This window comes from Dreissena polymorpha, chromosome 9, assembly GCF_020536995.1.
Source record: "Dreissena polymorpha isolate Duluth1 chromosome 9, UMN_Dpol_1.0, whole genome shotgun sequence".
NCBI lineage: Eukaryota > Metazoa > Mollusca > Bivalvia > Myida > Dreissenidae > Dreissena > Dreissena polymorpha.
Genome location: NC_068363.1, coordinates 49,677,677 through 49,697,878, shown reverse-complemented (window position 1 = coordinate 49,697,878; position 20,202 = coordinate 49,677,677). Strand labels below are relative to the sequence as shown.

Here is a 20,202-nt window from a genome sequence, read left to right as displayed (position 1 = left end):
AATGGTGAATAGGAGAGGTTTACCAGTTTCAGTGTATTCTGACAATGGCACTAACTTTGTCGCCGCAGATAAAGAACTAAGAGAACTAGTGCAGAATGTAGACAAAGACAAGATCAAAGAAAGTGCTGCTGACCGAGGAATACAGTGGTTTTTCAACCCTCCTGCGGCGCCACACTGGGGTGGCGTACATGAAATAATGATTAAATCAGCAAAACGAGCAATATCAGCAATCTTGACCTCAGCTGATATATCTGATGAAGAGCTCATCACAGCTTGTACTGGTGCTGAAAGTTTGATTAATTCTCGTCCACTTACATACCAGTCTGCAAATGTTGATGATTGCACACCGCTTACTCCTAACCATTTCCTGTTTGCACAAGTTGGAGGTCAATTTGCTCCAGACTCAGTTGACAACACAGATTATAGCCCAATTAAACGCTGGAGACGAGTACAAGAACTCGTGAAACACTTCTGGAAACGTTGGTTGCGAGAGTTTCTGCCAATGCTTGCTGGCAGAAAGAAGTGGTTTCAACAACACAGAGACTTTAGGATAGGAGACGTTGTTCTTGTTGTCGATCCTGAGCAGCCTAGAGGTCGATGGCTGCTTGGTAGAATAGTGGAGATTTTCCCAGGAGCTGATGGTCATGTTCGCGCTGTCAGTGTTCGTATTGGACAATCAGTTTTGAAGAGATCAATTACAAGACTTTGTTTAATTGTGCCAGAGGAAGAAGATTAGAGCATGAACTCAGCTTCAAGACCAAGTGCAAGTGTAAATAAGCTAGTTGAATGTTGGTTGTTGTGTTAAGTGGCATAATAATCCACAAAGCAACCACAGTAACTATTACTGTTAGGTGTAAAAAGTTTAATATGCAGATTTGCAATTTGACTCAGAGCGCATAATAATAACTGTATATCCTATTTTTGGGAAGACAAACATAGTGAACATTTTGTGAAACTGAAGAGCTTCAAAATTTTGCTTTATGTCTTGAAATTACATTTTTGTTTACTATACATTGTATGGCATTTTGATGATAGAGAATGTATATTATTTGTTGCTTTTATTACAAACTTTTATCATATATATGCATGTGAAATGTTATAGTTTTGTTAATAAAAATAATGCGATTGTGTGTAGTTGAGAATTTGGAGATTAAAGTATCTCGTTTGTATTGTAGTATGATATTACAGTAAATTATAGTTAGTATAGTAATAGCAACGCTTCCACTGAATCTAGATAAGCAAATAGTACAGAAGATATGTCATACTGTTAACATTTGATAGAATACAGTATAAGTCTTATACTCACAGCATTTGATAAAATATAGTATATGGCATACTTTTGAAATTTTACAGAGTACAGTTAGCATAAGCAGTTAGCATACATCTGGTATACTTGACATTTTGATAAACTAAAGTTTATCAAGGTAGGGGAGAATGTTCTGCAGGGAAATTAATGGATAGCATTTAACCATGAAATTAATAACAACATTGTGTTGCCTGTTGTTTACTTTAAATATCACTCTGTTGATAGAGAATTAATTTCACCATGCTCTTGTTTCCTGTAGCAAATTGAATAGATGTTTTGACATTTAAAATAGCTGTTAGAATAAGCTTTGTTTTAGTTCAGTTAAATTTTAGGTTTTATAGAGAAAGCAGCATAGACATGGAAATATTTTATAGCAATAATAGGAATAATAGAAAAGAGTTGTTTTAATGCTTTATATGAAAAGTAAAGTATATTGTGAAATCTTTAAATAACTATAGTGTAATAAAAGTATAATATAGTTGAAAAGTGCAATAGTGTGTGTTTATTATTTTTCCTGAGGCGGATTTAAATAGAACCCTATAGAACACCCATTTGGTTCATGGAGTCTTGATACCCTGTCAGCTAGAGCGTTGAAACGACCAGGGTAATAAACAGCACGAATTCTAAAGTTATAAATAGCACTCAGCCAAAAGATTCGTCTAAGCAAGTCCATCACAGTTGGATGTTTGCAAGATCCTTTGTTTATGATCGCGCATGCGGTTATGTTGTCACAATGTACGTATACCAATTTGTTGGACCACGCACATGACCATCGTCTTGTAGCTATTTCCAATGAAAGTACTTCCAAGTAATTTATAGGAAGTAATGCCGTCTGAGGAGTCAATGGTGCATGTATGAAGTCCCCTTGGAAAAACAAGCCGCATGCAGTTTTGCATGCGTCAATGCTGACTGACACAGGCATTCTATCGTCTATCATCTGCATTATACCATTGAATACTTTCATGAAGTCCAACCACCACATAATATCAAGTTTCATATCTTTATTTACATAAGTACGATGTCCACTAGCGCGAAGAGAATATGCGCGGTCAATTAAGCGACGCATATAAAACCGACCACCGTTAACACATTGTGTTATCCAATTTAATTTGCCGACTAGTTGTTGAATCCGTGTTTTTGTAATTTTCCTTGCGTGCAGTGTATTTATCAGGAGCGTGTGTATTTCCGTGATTTTTTGGTCCGGTACCGTTATAGTCATATTAATTGAATTTAAAACGAGCCCAAGGAATGTCAGCTTCTGATACGGTCCTTCCAGTTTATTGTAGTTGATTTGAAATCCTAATTTGCGGACTAATTTCATAAGTTCATGAAGTGCTTTTTGACAATTGTCGTATGTGTCTGCTACTAAGAAAAAGTCATCTAAATACACAATGATATCTTTGAAACCTCTATTTTTCATAATCACTCCTACAGCTTGGGTCAGTGTATTAAATATATAAGGGGACAGTTTTGCTCCGAAGGGAAGTTTTGTATCTACCATGTAAGTGAAGTGTTTATTGATTCCAAATCGCCATTTTAAACCTGTAGCTTGAGTATTAGAGGGATGAATATTAACGCTTCGATAAGCATTTTGAAGGTCTAATTTAGCCATGTAACAGTTAGGTGTGATTAGCTTTATGGCGTCTTTAATTGATTGATATTTAAAGGTAGTTGTGTCCGCAAAGTCATTAACTGCAAATCCTGTCGGCTGACTACAATCATGAATTAATCTTACTTTCGAAGAATCAGATTTTGGTATGGCTCCAAGTGAAGAAATGATGAGCGATTTTTCATCGACTATCTTATAATGCCCGTTCTCAACTTCCGTGAGAATTTGGGCCTCAGTTTGCGCGCGCATATTTAAATTTGCGGCCGATGAATAATTTTCCACTTCTGCACTTTGAGAAATTTTGCCTATGTCCAGGATATGAAAACCGTTCTTGATTCCCGAAAGTATAAATTCACGATCCTTATAATCCGCCGGCAGATTTTGTTCCCAGGCTTGGAGTTTCAAGGTCGATGGTCGGACTACTGGTTTTTTGTAGCGTCTTGGCGAGAGTTGTTTGAGGGTAGAGCCTTCACGTGCTTGTAACGGCATTTATCCCCAAACGGACATGCACCTTTCGCCTTAAATATCCTGCAGTCCTCTTTTGGCGCTGGATTTTGGACCGGAACTGACGGTTTTGGTCGTTTAGGAACTAGCATTTGGAGTTCCATATGCGGGGAGTATGTTCCCCACTTAAATCCATGTTCGGCTTGGAGTTCACGATAGTGATAATCATAGTTCAGCACACTATTCCACTCGAAGGACTCGGCAAATTCAAAAATTCTGGTAGTGTATGCGAGGTAAAACTCCAACTCGCTTCTTTCAATGTCGTTCACCATGAGAAGGTGGTTTAGGACTCGCATATTCGCTGCCCCCCATTCCTCCATTTGAATTCCCAAATAGGGATGCTCATCTTCTGTTTTGAAGACTATAGTTTCACGTTCGCTTGAGTGCAAGACAAATTCATTCCTTTTATTATTCTTCCGTTGTTTGCTGTTCTCCGACAGGAACTGTGTTATGTGAACTGTCTTTTTTGTATTCGCTTTCATGGTAAGGATTGATCTTGGGTCCATAAAGCTAGACCCATTATGCACATTACTGTGTCTTTCTTTTGAAGGAAGCTGTGTTATGTTTAAGAAAGTAAGAAGCTCATCGAGCAACTTACCGGCACCATCCAGTGTCACCTCGTTTTGCGTTTCTTTATCGTTGGGTTGCTCGCCGGCAGTCCCTAATCTCGCCCTGTTTCCATTATCTCACTTGCTCAAGGATCACCCAGAGGTAATCCTAAGCCTTTAAGGTCGTTTTCGCTTAGTAATGGCAATGTTTCTTTTGATGTCAGTTCCTCCTGACGTAAGATCTGCGACACTTTACGGGGTAAATTTAGTTCTGTAATCCAAGCTTCAAAAGCAAAGTCACTCGTAGCTTCTATATCGTTGTTCATTTTTCAACACCAAAGATAAAAGTAAAAACACTTTATCGGTTAAAACTGATAATAGGTTAAAGACACAATTGAGCAACACATTAAAGTGAGGCCACGCTTCCACTGCGCTTTATACTTTTACATGTTAACATGTTGACAGGAATATGGAAGTAAGTACTAAATATGAGAACATAGCCTTTAAGTACAAACGCTCTTGCGCTGGCAATCCTCTGAAAATAAAAGGTGCACGCACAAACTGTATTGATGTCGAGAGTTGAGTGTAAAACTGTTCTATCTATTAAGCCTTTTCATTAGACATAATATTGTTTCATGCAGTTAAACAGTGTTACAAAGACGCGGACATGTTTACAATGTTCTGGTGGTATACTCATATCAACCAATGGAATAAATGAAGTGTATTCATTCGTGTCTTGCCGCCGGGAAATTTTATTTGAATTTTATTGGACACTTACACAGGTCAGGTCAGGTCAAAAGGGATGTTAAACAGCTACGCCGAAAAAGTTAATTACAAAAACTTCAGCCTACTGATCTTCCTACCCTTATTCTGTTCAGGTTTTATGCTGTTTGCTGCTCATTAGTATCTAAGTTTGGAAAAACTTGAATCTAGTAAGAAAGGTCTTTAATTAAATTTAACTTTCTAAGGGATTTGTAACAAATGCCTCAAAATATGTATCTAAGTGGGAAATTGAGAGATTAACCGAGACTTACCTAAGTTGAAGGTTGATCACAATTTCATCGACTGCAAACTCCTTAAGGGCTCACACACGAGAGATTACGCAGCTTCTGCAGACGAATGATCAGTTTTTAGAGATAACAGAGCGTTATGAGGGTACAGAATCTTTGAGGAATATTTAACATGGGAGGAAAGGGTGGGTGTGTGAGCCCTTAAGGAGTTTGCAGTCGATGAAATTGTGATCAATCTTCAACTTAGGTAAGTCTCGGTTAATCTCTCAATTTCATCTCCTGCATAACTCCCTTAATGGGCCCAACACAAGATTTTAGAGAATTCCTCAAAGATTATGTTGTTTAAGGTGTATAAGAAAAAGAACTAATAAGTTTACACTTTCTATATGTATTACAAAATTACTAAGAAACAATGAATATGTGAAATATATACACAAAATACATCCACATAAAATATCACTAAATACATATGTCATGTAAGATAAAAATTACTGATTTAATCCAGAATGGATGATTGAAAGGTGTTTGGCTCTTCAATACATTTATTATAGAATTTAGCAAATGTTTTGGCATTAGACCAGCCTGCCGTGTCTATGATGGTTTGCCATAGAATACCCTTTTGATGGGCTTTTGATGTTGCTGCAGCCCTTGTACTGTGTGGCTGATAATTGTCCCCCACCCCTGCTTGTGTCAAAACAGATTTAACCCATCTACAGTACAGCCAAAGCGGAACAAACATAATCCGCGGCTACGCCACGGCCAGATTATGAGTATGCGGTGGCCGAATCGTGTGTTCACGCGGCGTATCGCCGTGACACTCGGCATCGATCCGCGCAACGACGCCGAGTCTGTATTAACCTCGGGTACTTTCCCTGAGTAAATCCGCCGCATACGTACGCGGCCGATCGAGTGAAAAGATATCCACCTACATGTACATACATGTATGTGTAGCGTAGAATTAATTACGCGCAACTGTTAATGTTTCGTTCGATTATCATTATTAAATTTGTAATCCAAAACACACTTCCGAATTTTAATGCTAACGCGACATTTGGCAAATTCTAGCGTCAAATAAACAGTACTTAAATATCCTTTGTTTCATAAAAAGCGCGCGAAAAATTATGCAGACATGTAGAACGTCGTTTGAAAAGTTTGGGTGTATTGTGTGTTGTATAAATACATGAACATCACGTCTGGCGTAAATCGCGTGTTCAGTGGGAAAAAAACGCCCCGATAAAACATTATTTCATCATCTCTTTAAATAGTAACAAATGCCAAAATGTATTTGATACTAAAGGAAATATCGAGAATGTTTGTTTTAACGTAAATATTTACCAGCATTTGCTTCAAAACTGGAATATACGGGATTATCGGGTAATTAGTAGCGATATTAACTATATAATATGAATACAATAAAACGTGTTTATATACGCATATTCAAACAATAGTTACAATAAGCTGATAATTAACAAAACAACAAATACGTCGTCACCGTCTTGATTATTGATGTGGCTTCAAACTGCTAATTTTCTCAGCTTAAATATAATAGCAAAATCAACATGCAATTAATTTATAAATCAACCATATGCTGGAGCCTTGACCACTTGTATGTGCGAAAACACAATTACGTGACCTTGTTTATGTGTGAAATACATACACTACGGGCGGGAAACAAACTTAATTGGCCAGACACATTAACTATGCTTACATGTATATGCTAATACAATCCGCGCACAATAAATTTATTATGATTTTAATTATTATTATAATTGTTCTTTCAAAATTTGTAAACTACATGTAACTAATAATTTTTAAAAGATTTTTTATTTCATGATGCGCATCGACTCAGCATCATGTCGCGGATTGTGGCATGCCTCAGCGGACAGATGCGAAGTTTCGCGGCGAAATGCGACTTGCCGCTGAATACTGACGCGGCTTCAACGACTGACGCGGCATCGACTCGTTTCACCTTGCCGCCGCGGATCGCGAAATACGTTTTTTCTGCTTTGGCTGTACTGTACTTATAGTACTTGGTGAAGCTGTTTTGTGTAGCTTTAATGTAGTTATCATAAGATACTCTCCCACTCGAATGTCTGTTGTTCGTTCCAAATATTCCAATAATGTTTTGAGTAAACAGATATTTCGTTTACCTGTATATTTATTAATGACAAGATTCTTTAAATGGTATCCAGATCTAGTTTGTTTTAACAAATCACTTGGTGCTATTGTTATAACATTCTTATTCTTGTCCACACTAATGTCACTTATTTTTACATTGTGTAACGTTTGGCATCTTTGTGCTGTGACAAGCAAGAAAAGAACACATAATTTTTTGGACAATTGTAACAAAGTATGGGTAGGTTGTGTATGTATGAAATTTAGAACAATATTAACATCCCTGGTTGAATTATATCGTGGCAGTGCTGGCCTTGTGTTAAAGCAACCTTTCATGAACCTTGAAATGAGGCCATTATCATGCATGTTTATGTCGCTACACACTTTAAGAATAATGCTTATTGCAGAACGGCATGTATTCAAAGCACTGTAACTTAACCCCTGATCATATTGTTGTGATAAAAATGACAATACACTGTTCATATCGGGATTAAGGGGATTTTCCATCTGTTCACAGAAATGAATCCATTTTCTAATATAGCCATCGTATTGTTTTTTAGTTGATTGTCTCCATGAGTCAATGATGAGCATTCTTGCTCCTTTTGGAACTCCATGGCTCTTGAGCACCTGCCCCGATATAGGAATAACTGCTAGTCTCATCTGTTGTAGTGGATGTTGTTCCGCAAATTAGCTTGGGGCCCATTAAGAGTTATGCAGGAGATGAAATTAGGTTTACAAACATAAACAATGCAGCCCTTCTGTCTAATGATTTGACCAGACCACAAGGGATGGTTAAGGATATTTTGCAAGCAACAATTATCTTGATGATTAGTTTAACACCAGATGCTAACAGCACCATGTGGTGTTTATTCAATTCCATCAAAAGGTCTTATTATCGAAAATATATTACTTCAGAATCTTGTTTCTTATTGTTAAAGGGTTGCTTTCGTACCAAAAAGAGGATAACAGCCCAATTAACCCTTTGCATGTTGGGAAATTTGTCGTCTGCTAAAATGTCGTCTGCTGAATTTCTATAATTAGCATTTTCTTCGATTTTTTTTAAAGAATACTATCAGAATAGCAAACAGTTTGGATCCTGATGAGACGCCACGTTCTGTGGCGTCTCATCTGGATCCAAACTGTTTGCAAGGGCCTTCAAAATTTGGTTCCAGCACTGAAAGGGTTAAAACATGAGATGTGTTTATCAGACACACAATGCCCCCTACTGCGCTGCTTTGATTAAAAAAAAATTATTTGTTATCATATCCCTTTAAAAAATATTACTTCCCTTATGAAAATGATCTGTATCTGCCAAATGATAAATATAAATTTTCTCCCTTCAAAGTGTGTTACTTCCCTTGGATTATTTTTGTTTACCTTTGACCTTGAAGGATATAAGGTATTTGGTTATAACTCTTTCAGAGCTAATATCACTAGACATTTCACCCTTCAGTTGTGAAATGTAACATGTATTTGTACTTAATCGAACAAATTGGAAATGATATATTAGACACCTTGCACTTAACCATTTCATAAGATTCAAACTACTTTCTACTTATTCTCCTTTTGTCCTGTTCTTTCTTTCATTATTGGCAGTACTAATACAACTTTAACATTCTATTATGTACGGTGATGTTAACAAGTAAAACAAAAGGGACATTTTAGCAGTCGCCGCCGATTATTTTGCTTCTTAAAGCATTATTCGGGTAAAAGGGGTAATAATAATTGGAATACGGGACTCAGGGGAGAGGGTATTACAGCTCTTAAAATGTAAGGACCTCTCCCTGATTATAGGACTAAAACAAGTTTTTTTGTAAAATGAGTACTGAATTTGCATAATATAGGGGCAAAGAATACGAAGTGTCATAAGAGACTAACTATAGCCCTATCAATTAGGTTGGATCGACATGAAATACCGGTACGTTGGGAAACATTTAGATGTCAGATAATGATCATTTCAATTTGGAAAAATACATTATTTGGAAAAACTACTGAAAATATCCGCGTCTTCTTTCCCTACGGCGTGTCTTTTCCTCCCCCAAAAAATGCACGTAAGAAGCCATGCTGATCGAAATGAGTGATTTATTCTTATGTAAGGGGAAAAAGTACGCGCAATAGCCACGAATGAGTTACCTCCCCAAGACAGCAGCACAGAGCAAAGATCTATAAATAAAAATGTTTATTAATAGATCTTTGAACAGGGCCACTCGTTTTTTGTTTTTTGTAAACCGTAATATCAAACCAAGAACGGTAAATGGGACCAAGTTGTTATCATTGATTTTCGACATTATGATGGTTGAAACGAAATTTGAAGAGGGAAATACATTTCGTATTTTGTTTTATAATTAATATAATGAAAAACGATATAAAGAAGTCAATTTTTCTTTTCGTACTTTGTGTTTGTTTCGGTTATTAGAAAATCGGAATATGAACTAATATGCGTTAATTCTCATATTTCGTTGTGTCAAATTCAAAAGGAAAAAGGAAAAGACGGTATATACACGGACCCAAATCAGTGTACTGTTAGCAATAGTCAATATTTCAACCTTTGATGTGGTTTAGTTTAAACCTATTTATTTTAGCTCGATTGCATCGAAAGCCTAAGGCTTATATAAATGCTCTCGAGTCCGTTTCCTGGGCCTTGATCCAGTACTTGGTGTCTTAGGGGGAGATCTAAAGAACACTCCCACGGTGACCTCCCGGTTTTTGTGGTTTTGTAACATTGATTTAAAGATATACAAAATTCTATTTTTTTGTGGGGCAGAATATCCTATTTAAATTTCCAGCAACGAGATCTGAACATTTACCAGCCAACATGAGCTTGGCTACAGACAGCCTTGGAAGCGTGTCGTAGTTCTCATAAATAATCATTATGTTATTAACAAGCAGAGTTCAAGAAAGTATGTCCTGCTCTTTGTGATTCTACAAGAAAAGAAATGAAAAAAGAGAGTGCACAAGTGAAGTGTATGTGGGGCAATACATAACTGCATCAAGGAAATAATGGAGTTTTGTCATGATTTTGAAGAAACCAGTTATCTGTTATAGTAGAGAGCAGACTTAATAGAAAGCACAGGCAAGTTCTCTAAGTCATGCAAATTAAAGCAAACCTAACGAATCAGATCCTGACTCGAGATCATCGGTAATACAAAACAATATGAAAGCTTGAAACGATATTTAGGTGCTAAAAAGTTGCAGAATCTAAGTGTTTAATTGAATGTTTTTACACCTATATGTTACTTGTTTAATTTAAAATTAGGGTCTTTCTATTGTACCTAACCTACATTTGGCCCTTTTTTTAGAAGTTTTTATATAGCATAATAGTTTTGGGCAGTGTTTATGGCTCTTTAAAAAATGTATGTTTTTAAGTTTATATTTGGACTGTAAGAACAACAACAAATTTAACTGTCTGTGCGGTCCTTATATTAGGTGCTGGACAGGAATATTTCATTTTATCCCATTTTCAACGCGACATTGACGGTATAACACCTTATGGAATATACTAGTCTGTATTCAACCTTGTGGGATATACCTGTCGCGTGCACGGACTACTTTTTACTTTACCACTGAATGATTTTTCATAAGAAATAAAGTCGAGAAAACTTCAGCTTCAAAATTATACGACCTTCAACCTTTATATCTAGTCATATGACATAATTTTTCGCCATCCGTATAATGAATCAGCTGATTGATGGCGTCATAAAATGACACTTATTGTGTCATTTTCCCACAAAAAAAATTGATGATTTAGATTATAAACGAGACTTATTTCACATGTACATGTACTGTATATCGACATACGGTATTTGAATTGTCAATTCATCACAAATTTTCCTTATTTCGTGTAATGTGCATTGTTTATAATCCATGCATATACTTTTACATTTAAGAATAAACAACAAGCCATACACATATTGCACAGTTCATACATAATCTGCAATATTTGCTTGATTTAATTCATGTTAGGCATAGAGCTGTGTAAAGTATAAGATGGTAAAAATAGCACCACACTGGAAATAGGAATGTCCCATTTTGTGCATGGGTATTATCCACTGATTTATCTGTTGTGTAATGGAGTGTTTTCCATTCTTTTTGTATTTATATATAAAATTATTTTCTTGTACAATAAGGGCATTTACCATAGACAAATAACATTGTGCAAGTTTAAACATACTTATGTTTGTATGCAGAAATCTGCAAATGCATCCAAGTTTACCAACGGCTATTATTTGATAAACTGCTCCGGTTCATTTTAACAGCAGTAATATAGAGTACATGACGTAGCGTGTGACGAAGAAGAAAGTTTATTGAGTTCATAAACTGATTTGAATATAGTGTAAGTGATGGGATGGCATAAGGGTCTTTATTTAACTAGTATGCTAAAATAATTATTAAAGACCCTAGATGCAAAATCGTCAATTATTGAGTTAAATGGATTATAAGATGGATTTTAAAGGATAACTAAAGGTAAGATACTAGTTTGAACATGTTTTGGTTTTTGTTTGTACTTTTGTCGTTCCTTGTTCTCGGGGAAATGATTTTAACATGGGCGCAGCCTGTAAGAAAATGTTTGGGCAGACTGCAACCAGATTATGTGCAGAATAAAATACACAAAATCTGTGTAGAATATGTGCAGAAAATATTTGGTGTCCATTTTAAATGAGTTGAACCAGATTTCTATTTATAGATTTTTTCAATATAAACAAAGAACGAATTCTGTACAGATTTTACGAATTATTTAAATTAAGCAGAATTTGTTCGAGGCAGAAAAAAATCTGGCAGAATAAAATCTGGGGAGAACCAAAATGTGAGAATATAATTCTGTGCAGAATAAAATCTGTTTAATATTAAATTCTGTACAGAAAATCTTCTGTACAAAAAATGTATGCAGGAAGAAAAAGCAAAATAAACAGACCATCAATAAATAACATTTTTTTTATGAGATTATAAAATGTAAACAATAAAATGTACACAATGAAATATACTGACAGTACCAATATTTTTGTTGTTGTTGAATTGATCACATTATGACAGGGTAAAAATTAAAAAATCTAACACCCCCTATTTTTAGTCTCAATTTAAACAAGATGATTTCATTTATTTCCTGGAGTAGTCTATTTGGAGTGTCACTGCCTTGTTGAAGGAGGTGTCATCTGGCACTGTTTTGCTGTGGTCTTTGCACCACATCCAGACATAACCTATCGGAAAAAAATAAATGTTTACACATTTACATATTTATATCATTCCTCAACAAGGGCACCGCATAACAGGTGCCAACGCTCGGCTGCGGGTGCAGTTTTGAATAAATAAAAGCTTGTCAGATATATATTAATTTTTTTTAGAGGCCACAATGACCTTGACATTTGACCTAGTGACCCAAAAATGAGTGTGCGTGTAGAACTCATCAAGGTGCATCTACATATGAAGTTTCAAAGTTGTAGGTGGAAGCACTTTGATTTTAGAGCAAAATGTCAAGGTTTAAGCACGTCGGAAAGGCTGACGCCGGACGGCGAGCTGGCTATGACAATACCTCGGGTTTTCTCCGAAAACAGCCGAGCTAAAAAACTGATACATGGTGAAACCAATTTATTCTAACTACTCAGTTTCAAACAGTAATGCCATACCTGTATTAAAGACATCATACATCAAGTGCCAGCCCAACAAAATTCACTTATAGCACAAACATCCAATTGAATTTCAAACCATTGTTTGATTCTAGTATTAATTAGACCCAAAGTTAAAATGCGATCCCAATAGTTTTTTGGTATTTAGTAAATGTTACTTTGACCTTAATCCGACTTAAATTGCAAACAACTAAATTTTCTACGTTTGCATTATTGTTTGATTTTGTTGGATTATGGGCTGTTGTCAACAGCATATCAACAATATGCCTGTCATATCATTAAGTTAACCAACTCAAAGTAGCCTGGAAAAGCTGGTTTACCAGGACCAAGTGCTTATACCAAACAGTGAAACTAATACAGTAAGTTGAGTAACAAGTGCTTATACCAAACAGTGAAACTAATGTCAGTAAGTTGAGTAACAGACAACTGCACTACTTCATTCAGAGGAAGGGTGAGAATGGCTGTAAAAAGGATAAAGCTAACACACAATTTGTGTCCAATACCTCCATCCAAGCTCAAGTTAACCTTTTTATGCTCCCCCAAAATTTATTTTGGGGGGAGCATATAGTCGCCGCTTCGTCTGTCCGTCCGTGTGTCCATCCGTGCACAATTTTTGTCCGGGCTATTTCTCAGCAACTAATGACCTGATTCAATGAAACTTTATGAGATGCTTCACTACCAAGAGGAGATTTGTATATTATCAGCGGGTTCTGGTCGGATGATTTTTCACAGAGTTATGGCCCTTTGAAATTTTCCATTAACTGTACATATAGTGCAATTCTTTTCCGGGCTATTTCTCAGCAACTAATGACCAGAATTCAATGAAACTTAATGGGAAGCTTCACTACCAAAAGGAGATGTGCATATTATCAGCGGGTTCTGGTCAGATGATTTTTCACAGAGTTATGGCCCTTTGAAATTTTCCATAAACTATACATATAGTGCAATTCTTGTCCGGGCTATTTCTCAGCAACTAATGACTGGAATTCAATGAAACTTTATGGGAAGCTTCATTACCAAGAATAGATGTGCATATTATCAGTGGGTTCTGGTCAGATGATTTTTCACAGAGTTATGGCCCTTTGAAATTTTCCATTAACTGTACATATAGTACAATTCTTGTCCGGACTATTTCTCAGCAACTAATGACCGGAATTCAATGAAACTTTATGGGAAGCTTCACTACCAAGATGAGATGTGCATATTATCAGCGGGTTCTGGCCGGATGATTTTTCACAGAGTTATGGCCCTTTGAAATTTTCCATTTACTGTGCATATAGTGCAATTCTTGTCCGGGCTATTTCTCAGCAACTAATGACGGAATTCAATGAAACTTTATGGGAAGCTTCACTACCAAGAGGAGATGTGCATATTATCAGTTGGTTCTGGCTGGATGATTTTTCACAGAGTTATGGCCTTTTGAAATTTTCTATAAAAAAATTTTTGTCCCCCCAACTACTGTGCCCTCAAGACGTTTCCTTTTATCTGAATATATAGTGCAATATTGTGACAAAAAAAAAACTTTGGGGAGCATCACCCGTCTCGGACGGTTTCTTGTTTTTCAGTGACACATTTGGGCTCTGTATGCAATCCCTATCTTGGCCTCAATGCAAGGTCATCAATTGAGTCTAGGCAAACTTAAGTTATTGACCAGATACGCCCTACCCACATTTAATAATCTCATTTTTTATCTTCTTTGAAAACCTGGTCATAAATTTAAATAAAATTCCTACCACTGTTTCATTATGTTAAATACCTAGCAAAAAAAACCAAGACAAAATGTACCTTTGCAGGCAGAAATGATGACAGCATCAAGCACAGGCTTTATGTCATGCTTGTTCCCCGCCAGAACCTGACCTCTTGACCGTTCTTGTGTCTCCCTCGGATTTATGGCTGTTTAAAAATAAATGAAAAGCACTTCATTCCACTTTACTAACAAATATATTTTAAGACAGAAGTTGATCTAAATCAAAATCTGTGAACATTGCTAATCAAACGTTAAATTGAAGCATTTGTCAAAGCTATGTATGCTTTATGATGATACAATCAATGTTTATTTCTCGAAAAGACTAATAAAAAAAGACTTTTATGAAAAATACTTTTACTTTAATACCTTACATACACGGAACTTAGTTTCACCATCAGGTAAAAGGCAACACTGCAAAACTTGCGCAATCCAAATCTTTTTATTGTGGTTGGATAATGTTCCATCAGTTGAACCATCTGGAAAATTATTATCATTTATCTTTATTAACTTGCCTGCTAATGCAAATAAAATGAGGGTCAAAGGAAAATATTGAGAGTACCAGTACCTAAGACCCAAAGTAACTCAATTGATTTGTGCAGTTTGTAACATGTGTTCAGAAGATTTCATTATAGCAATACAAGGAAGAATTACACTGCAACTCCAATATATCACGGTCCGTTATATCGCGTTGTCCAATATATTGCGAATCGGCTATGGCTCCCAAAAATCTGACGAGCATAATCCTTAAATAAAATGTTTTTATCTAAGAATTTGATGCATTAAAATCCGTTTCAAGCAAGTATTTTTCCCTTTTTTTCACCAACTTTAATCCAACAGTCATAATCCAGTTTTGACCAGATTGTTTGCTTACATTGTACATCACATTAACACCTGTGTACTGCGATAAACAAAAGACCCATTTGTCAAACATGACAGGTCATTTCGGGTGTTACAATTCTCTTTTGAATTTGCTTTGAACTGCCGAAACGCACCAGTGCACACATGAAGGTGTACACAATTATAACAGTAAATGTCACAAGTCAATACTGACCTATCTCAACAATCTGATTACCGGAATAAACCCCCTTCGGAAGAAACCCCCTTCCCTAAAAACGGCATAGCGGAAGAAACCCCCTTTCACATTTTGCATACGCGGAAGAAACCCCCTCGCTAGTTTTGCATATGCGGAACAAACCCCCTTCGAGTTTTCAGACAGGCGGAATAAACCCCCTTCGTGTTTTCAGAGGGGCGGAATAAACCCCCTTCCAAAGTGTTAAGTCTTTCCCGCAGAGGTAGTAAAATCCCGACTCGAATGATTACCCAATACATCCGTTTCAACCCGACTCTATTACCGTATTTTACCATGCATAGCGCGCAGTTTTTTACCTTCAAATTTTAAAATAAAAATTCAGTGCGCGTAATACATTGACACAACGCTTTCCTGCTTGCTAAATTGCAAAAAATCCATTTCGTAATCGTAAATCTTCACAATTGCCGCCATTTTTTTATTGCAGAAAACTACACCCTATAATGTTATAGACTGAAAGGGCCGTTGTCGAAACAACAAAAAGCGGAAAAGGGTAGGAATGAACGGGGTAGTAACAGTTTTGACAATAATTAAAAGATGAAAAAATGTCTTTGTTGGTGTTTTAACACTTCTTTATTGATTGTTCATTAAAAAAATCGAAGTATATCAATCCCCGCGTGGTCGCGGTATTGTTTAAGTTTTTGTTGTCATGAAAACTCGTTGATTTACAACGCAAAACGTCTTATTTGAACTGACGCTAATTATTTCAATCATATTTCTCAACTTGGCTTTTGCTTTATTTTGATAATTTAATCCAAATTTTAATGTTAGCAATTCCGAAAATTTGCACTCTATGTGAATTGACAGTTTGACGTCATCAAAGGAAAGCCGCTTCCTGTCTGAAGCAATAAAGCGACAAGTTTCTCGCCGACAAAATTGGCTTCCTTTGTCTAGCAATCAACATGCCGAACCAATCGTGTGTTTGTTCCTCAATGGCAATCGTCCAATTAAATAATAGCACGTGCAAAGCTCTGCCTTCGAACCTTTTTGCAGAGAACGGAGGTGGAGTTAAACGGTTAATTGAGCAAGTGTTATACGTTAGTTGAGTTCCGATTTGCCGAAATTTCTCGGCCCTAAGCATTGAAACGACGAATACATTTATCAATGATTTTCCGATATCTGCATTAATATGCTACCGTGCGAGTATACTTCGTAGGTTACAAACCAACAATAGAGATATAGACTCATTTTAGTTTCTTTCAATAGAGACAAACAAATGATATTTGTCTAATGGCTTTACGCCGATAACACCAATTGTATGGAATTGAGCGTTCGGGTGTATTGTTTGACTCACTATAAATACCGATCAACTAGACGCAGTGACGGCGCGAAATACCGGGTCAAACTGGATTAAATCGGGAGCATCTCTTAATGGGGAAATATTTAAGTCGATGAAAAATAAAATGGGATCCACGGACGATTTGCTTAAAATTGGACATTGCGATGTTGCGGGTCTGCAGAAGACTATGTCATACGATGTTGTGAGCGGCAGGTAATGAAAATGTTACACTGTTCAAATGTGAGGAATAGGTAATAGTGGTTCGAATTTAACGCGCAGGGGTCTTGAAAAAACACGCGCAGTGCGCGACAATAAGGACATATACGGTGTTCTCGAGAGAATAATCTTAAAAATTGTCGAAAATATAGTGCTTTGCAACCCATGCTCCTGATCGTATAAACGCTCCCTACTTTAAAACAAAACATTAAGCACCCGAAAAACTCAGATTAAATGATTGCGCAATATAAGAATGGCGGCCATTTTCGGCCCAATTTTCAGGTTTTTGATCTTGAATTCTTTTTTTTCTCCATTTTTGCTTTAAAAAATCGCATGCGCGTTATACATGGGAGCGCGCTATACATGGTAAAATACGGTACTGCACGCTTGCTACTTTTCAAGTTTATATTCATTTCCCGATAATCCCGTTTATAACATTTTTAAAGCACTTTCTGGTAAATATTAACGATAAAAGCTCTCAATAATTTCTTTAACACAAACCTTGACATTTTTTTTCTTGTATCAAATAAATTTCGGCATAAGTGACTATTCATAGACTTGATGAAATATTCCCTCCGAACATGCATCAATCCCCTGACTAGTTGTGTGCTTGTTACAACGCACAATACACCCACGCTTTCTATGCTGCATAATTTTCGCGCCCTTTTTATTGAGAAAAAGAGTCAACACAAAATAAAATTTACACTGCAAAAATATTTCAACGTTGCGGTAATATTTACATTCGGAAGTGTGTTTCGTATTAAAAACGCGTTAACACCAACTTACGGGAGTGTGTCAAATCATTCCCTAAAATCACACAATTAAAGCCGAATGCTAATGTAATTAAACAAAACTGTACATAACTTTACACGAGCCGCAAAGGCGCCGATCATGACAAACCTTTTCATCATTATCTACAATAGCCGGTACATTAAAGGACCTTTTATATATTTAAATGAAGGTGGGAAAATCATTTTCCTAACTGTTATGTGCTGAGTAAAGAGGTGTACCGGCCGTATGTTCACAAGTTGTTAATGATGAGATGCTCGTGTGAATTTGTCTTGCAATCGTTTCAGTGAGATTATACCATTTTATATGCGTTAACTCGTACTAGATTGATAAAAATAACAAAAACACAAAATTAGCGCCCAGAGCCGATAGTGACGAAGATATTTCGTACATATTTTCCTTCAATAACCGAAGCATTCGTCTTTAAAAAAAATTTGAATCATGCAATCATGCTTCCCGGGAACTTTCTGAAAATGAAAGTGAATTTCTGTAAACAATTACCGTGCGTTTGAATGTAACTAAATCGTCTGGAAGGGGGTTTGTTCCGCTATGGAAGGGGGTTTCTTCCGCCTATGCAAAACTAGCGAGGGGGTTTCTTCCGCCTATGCAAAACTAGCGAGGGGGTTTCTTCCGCGTATGCAAACTATGAAAGGGGGTTTCTTCCGCCCTGCCGTTTTTAGCGAAGGTTTTTTTTTCCGGAGGGGGTTTCTTCCGTACACCCAACAATCTGTGTGCGTTAGATACAGTATACAATATAGATCAGTTAGTCACAATGCTCTACTATTAAACCCCATGCTGTGCATGCTTTTCATGAGAAATGAATGACGTCATTTTGTACATGGGTCTAATTTGTGCATGCTTTCTTGAACAATAAAACTCGGCAATGTTTTTCGGATTAAAAATTTAATTATACGCATTTGAAAATACTCACATGGAATAATGTTTTGTGTTATACCAATTAATGACATATGGATATAACACAAACTTGAATAAGGTTGGTAAATAGCGTGTTTTGAGATTGCATAATGATGCTAATGTATACATATACATGCATACATAAACTGACAATTTATATCGCGCGCCGGATATATCACGGTCGCGATCTTTGGACCCCTTCAACCGGGATATATTGGAGTTGCAGTGTACCTTGGTGTCTATGTTTTTGTATGTATAGGAACCATTTCATAACTTGGCGTATTACCATTAAAACAAATGTTGTTTTTTTAAGATGAGCAAAAGTGCTATTATTTGAAAAAAATGTTCAAAACAAGTTTCATAAAGATTTGACATTAAATATTTCCACAACAGTGTTTACATGGTAAATGTTTGAGGCACAACGGATAAAAGGCAATCACAAAAGCTTACAATAAGAACAACCTTGTGCTCAGGTGATCTAAAAGCCTCCTTAAAAGATCTTATATATACATACATAGACTGACATCATATAGCTCACCATGAGCATTTAGTGCTAAGGTGACTTAAAAAAAAAAGTTCTGCTCAATAACTTGAGTTTGGATGGCGATACTGCATATATCAATTGTATGCAGATTCATTGCTTACATACAGACCTAGCATAGGAATTCATTTGGGGACCAGTCGTTTCAAGGTCAAGGTCATTGTTACAAAAACTAGGAAACTATGATTTATGCATTCATAAGTTGAATATGCACAACCAAAGTTTCAATTTTAAACAAATTTACAAACAAAGCCAAATACTGTCAACATATTAAATACATATTTTGATGAAAGAAAAAGCAAATTTTAACATACCTCTGGTAATAATAATTCTTTCCTCATAGTCTTCTGCGCCCCATTTCATGGAACATTTTGATTTTTTGCTTGAAAACTTCGAATGTCAAGTCTCTGAGATTTTGTCGCACACTTACAAGTGTACTATCCTTTTCAAAGTAGACTAAACCACCTTTTTAAAGTAGACTAAACCAAACATCTTTAAAACCATATATATTACAACACTATAATAATGTTATGTCTTAATTTCTTAATTGTTCCTATTTATAATGGTATTTTTATTTTTTGTCACAAAATTTGTTATGTTAAAGCACTGGCATTCAAATGAATATTTTCATAAAACGAGAGCCAAGTAAAGTAAATGTGCTGAAATAGGGGTAAATTTATCACACCTGACGCTGGTGTTTGGGTAAACTTGGGTAATTGGATCTCTCTCTATCTTGGATATCAGTGAAAATGTCACTGCTGACAAACAGCAGACAAAATGTCCTAGCAATTTTCAGTATTTGGGGACAATTTATCCAGCAATAAGCAAAGAATAAAAATTTTGTAAAAAAATTAAACCTTATTTCACTCCATTGTAGATTTTTCTTGAAGCCTGTTGGATTAAATTGTAACTTTC

At 36.2% G+C, this 20,202-nt stretch overlaps 1 protein-coding gene and 1 long non-coding RNA gene across 2 annotated transcripts in view; one reads left to right on the top strand and one right to left on the bottom strand.

Moving 5' to 3' along the window:
* Positions 1–20,202, top strand: part of LOC127846487 (leucine-rich repeat and coiled-coil domain-containing protein 1-like) — a 283,849-nt gene that overhangs the window by 202,874 nt on the left and 60,773 nt on the right. The gene's annotated exons all lie outside the window — the stretch shown is intronic.
* On the bottom strand, positions 12,011–19,827 carry LOC127846505 (uncharacterized). The gene is made up of 4 exons (XR_008033534.1): positions 19,602–19,827; positions 14,827–14,936; positions 14,499–14,606; positions 12,011–12,287 (listed from the first exon to the last, which is right to left on the bottom strand). It is a non-coding gene; the product is annotated as an uncharacterized LOC127846505 (long non-coding RNA).